Below are 4,434 nucleotides of genomic sequence, written 5' to 3' on the forward strand. Positions count from 1 at the left end.
GGGGATTGAACCCGCAACCTGGGCATGTGCCCTTGACAGGAATCAAACCAGGGACCCTTCAGTCTGCAGGCCAACACTCTATCCACTGAGCCAAACCAGCCAGGGCTCATTGATAATTTTTAAAAATTGATTACATGTTGCCTGACTGGTGAGACTCAGTGGTTGAGGTCACCGTTAGATCCTGGTAAAGACACATGACTGGGTTGCCAGCTCAATCCCCAGTACGGGGCATGGGGGAGGCAGCCAATCAATGATTCATCATTGATGTTTCTATCTCTTTCCCTTTCTCCCTTCCTCTCTCTAAAATCAATTTTTAAATATTAAAAAAATTAATTACTCATTGAAATGACAATGTTTTGGATATGTAGTTTAAATAATGTATGTTAAATTTCATTTGTTTCTTCTTCTTCTTTTTTTTAATACATCATCTGTCCAGAGCCTCCACCTGGGTTGGAAATTGAAGCTGCTGTTCTGCGTCAGTGATTTAGATTCTCCAGGCAAGAGTGAGAGAGTTCATTCTTACTCATTTAATTTGGAACAGCAAAGCTATTGTTGCATAGCAACAGGGATGTTCGCACTTCAGTGGCCATGGAGACTAAAACCTGTCTCCCACACAGCCATTGGCCAGCTGCATTATCTAGCCCAAAGCAACCTCAGGCCTCGCCCCACCCATTTCAACTTTCTGCACCTCCGCAGCCCATGCCCTGCCCCCTCCTTGCACTGGACAATGGGGACCTCTGCTGATTTACAGACCTGGCAGCCTCAAATGACGGGGGAGACCAGAGCCTGAGTCTCACACTCCGCCAGTTGCTAACTATGCCTTCTGTATACAGCCTCTCAGGAGCCACTTTGGATGCTTCATTTTCACAAGGCAGTGAGGCTGCCACCTAGTGACACTTTACCTTAGGCTTAAGAGCCTGAAGCAAACTTCTGCAGTCATTAGCTAATGATTTGTCCATAGCAACTCTGGCTAGACCCTGTCTCTCTCACTCCCCACATAGCAACAGGGGTTTCTCCCTAGTAACAGGCTGCTTCTGCATCCTATTAGCCACCAGAAACCAGATCCCACCTCGCATATACAGCCATTGGCCAGCTGCACCTTCTATGTACAGCCTTCAGACTTGGTCTAGGGGAGAGAGCTCAAATGCTGTCTTCTATTAACTCTTTTACTACCACTGCTCATCTGGTTGGCTCTTGAATTTGCTCATTTGTTATCTGATGCACCATCAATGGGTCTCTTGCCAAATTTAAATCCAGGCCCTTGTTAATATTTCCACCAACTGTTACCCAGCTGGCGTGGCTCAGTGGTTGAGCATCAACCTATGAACTAGGAGGACAGGGGTGGATTCCCAGTCAGGGCACATACCCAGGTTGCAGCTTCCCCGGTAGGGGGTGTGCAGGAGACAGCGGACCAATGATTCTCTCTCATCATTCATGTTTCTATCTCTCTATCCCTCTCCCTTCCTCTCTAAAGTAAATAAAAATATATTAAGAAACATTTCCACCAACTCTGGACCAATTTTTAACCCTATAAGTATTGCATTAGTCTGACCTCTAATCTAGAGCTCTGATAACTCTCCCACTGTCAATGCTTATCTGGGATGGTTTAGCCTTGAGTCTTCAACTATTACTCCATCAAATCCCCTCTGAAGTGGAGCTTGAACCTACGCCTGTTAATTTTCCCAACATCGAGGTATGCTAAGACTGATCTCAAACTCAACCTCTGCGAAACCTTCCAACATTAATGACCTTGAAAAAGTCTATCTGATAAAGACCACCAGGGTCACATTCATAGTCCTGACAGAAATGGGTTTATTAACTTGCTGCAGCAACACCATAGGGTAGCCAACTTTTCCCAGTTTGCCAGAAACTTTCCTAATTTTACCAGTGAATATCCCTTGCCCCAGTAAACCCTTAGTCCTGGGCACACAGGGATAATTGGCCACCCAAATCTCACCAAACAAAGGGAAAAATGGGATTACTACAGGGTTTGGGGGAAGAACTGAGTTAGTTAAAATTTATTTATTCATTTTTAATATATTTTTATTGATTTCAGAAAGTAAGGGGGAGAGAGAGAGAGAGAGAGAGAGAGAGACAGAGAGAGAGAAAGTTAACCAGGGTTGCCCTGGCCAGTGTGGCTCAGTTGGTTGGAGCATCATCCTGTACACCAAAAGGTGGTGGGTTGGATTCCTGTTCAGGGCACATACCCAGGCCTCGGGTTCCATTCAGTTGAGGCACGTGCAGGAGGTAACAGATCTCTCTCTCTCTCTCTCTCTCACTTTCTCTCTCCCTCTCTTCCTCTCTCTAAAATTAAAAGTTAACCATGGTCTAATAGTTGAGATCTAGACCAGATAGATATTGATAATGGAAGATTAACATATACCTAATCTCTCAATCTATAAAGGGCACATATGATGGAAAAGTTAGCAATAGTTTGTATTTAGGGTCAAAATCCAGGGACATTGATAATGGAATCATTAATAGAGGCCATGCATCCAGATCAGAAGAGTGCAACATAGGTGTTGTAGACTTAAAAAGAAAAAGGCCCGGGCTTGAGATCAGCCAAGGAAGCATTGGTGATGGACGTTAACAGAGTCCAGGATTTGAGATGTTGACCAGAAGTCACACAATAAATTTTGGTAATTTTCGTACAAGTGTGTGTGTTACAGCAATGTTCTCACAGTTGCCATTCTGTCTCCCATTCAATCCACAAATGCTGCAGGGGAGACAGAGAAAATGGGATACTCTGAGAGGCTGTCAGCCTAACACTCCTGATTGCTGAGCTGAGGCCCAGAGAGATCTGAATGTCTGTAGGGTATCCAGCAACCCATACCCAAGTTTAGCCAGGGCCTGTTGGGTCTGAAATGCCTTCAGCAGGGGAAAAACCCTCTCTACCTCTTGTCAAAAAAGGCTTCCTGCTGGAGGATATACTTAGACTAGGTTTTGAAGAATGGGTAGTTCAGAAGTGAAGAACACCCAGAATCTCTCTTCTTTCTCAAGACTCAGTAGCATCTCCTGAATTTCCATACAAGAGAGCGTAAACTGCTGCAGCCTGATTGACAACATAAGCATAAGTCAGGGGTACATCTTGGAGATGCATTTTCATAAAAAATATGCTTAGAATGTTTTTCTAAATATTTTTCTATTGACAATTTTCTGAAAAACGTTAGTTGTCCATATTGAAGGCTAGTATTATAATTATTTTCCTAGCTACTATTTTTTTAAAATATTTTATTGATTTTTTACAGAGCGGAAGGGAGAGGGATAGAGAGCTAGAAACATCGATGAGAGAGAAACATCGATCAGCTGCCTCCTGCACACCCCCTACTGGGGATGTGCCCACAACCAAGGTACATGCCCTTGACCGGAATCGAACCTGGGACCCTTCAGTCCGCAGGCTGACGCTCTATCCACTGAACCAAACCGGTTACGGCGCTAGCTACTATTTTTAAAAAATATATTATTATTGATTTCAGAGAGGAAGGGAGAGAGAGAGAAACATCCATGATGAGAATCATTGATCAGCTGCCTCCTGCACGCTCCCTACTGGGGATCAAGCCTAGAACCCGGGCATGTGCCCTTGGCTAGAATCGAACCTGGGACCCTTCAGTCCGAGGCTCTATCTATTGAGCCAAACCAGCTAGGCTCCTAGGTACAATTCTAGTGGGTTAATGGAGGGAATGGAGTCTGAGGGGGATTCAAGTCTCCTCCTTACTAATTCCTCCCCCTCCCTGCACCCCCTACCCACATCAAGAGGAGACTGTACCACCCTGACACTCCTCACCCCTCTTCTCCTGTGGTATCGCCCAGGAGGGGACTTGCTTTAGTGTGGCTTTTCCTCCTTTTACCGGTGGTATCTCCAAGGTGAGGATTGTACCACCCTGACTTCCTCCCTCTCTTGCCGAGTGGTATCAGCCAGGAGGGGGACTGTACCATCCTAACTTCTCCTTTCCTCCTAGTGACATCTCCCAGGAAGAAACTGTGATCAGGACTTTACCCCTCCCCCAGTGGTATCTCCTTTGAACATCTGGAAACATCTCCCTCCCCCCAGGGATGGGAGACTGCCACCTCTACTTCTGTAAACTTTGCACAGACCTTTAGAACCCAGCTCCCAAGATCAGTTGCTCACGGAAACGCACACTCAGATGGTTTCTATCCATGAACAGCGCCCCCCGCCCCCACCTCCTGTGGAACAGCCCATTGTACGGAATAGACTCTCCCATGGCGTCCCTCATGGACGGACGCCTGGGCGCAGCCATGTTCCTCGCCCTACAACGTCACTCACGGACAAAGTCTGGGCGGATCCACAACTGCACCTGGTTCAGAGTGAGTAGACCACAGCCACACAGCCCTTAAGATCGTGTGCATGGGGGTGAGGGGGAGAGAGCAACCAAAGGACTTGTATGCACACATATAAGCCTAACCAATGGACAT

The 4,434-nt window shown here is 46.2% G+C and overlaps 1 protein-coding gene across 1 annotated transcript in view; it reads left to right on the forward strand.

Moving 5' to 3' along the window:
* Positions 1-4,300: 4,300 nt before the first annotated feature.
* The window catches only part of LOC102244238 (zinc finger protein 157), a 38,995-nt gene continuing 38,861 nt past the window's right edge, over positions 4,301-4,434 (forward strand). The window contains exon 1 of the mRNA XM_014543521.1: positions 4,301-4,326. The gene's annotated coding sequence lies outside the window, so the exon portion shown is untranslated. The remainder of the gene's footprint in view (positions 4,327-4,434) is intronic.

The sequence above is a fragment of the Myotis brandtii genome, unplaced genomic scaffold (genome assembly GCF_000412655.1).
Source record: "Myotis brandtii unplaced genomic scaffold, ASM41265v1 scaffold327, whole genome shotgun sequence".
Taxonomy (NCBI): domain Eukaryota; kingdom Metazoa; phylum Chordata; class Mammalia; order Chiroptera; family Vespertilionidae; genus Myotis; species Myotis brandtii.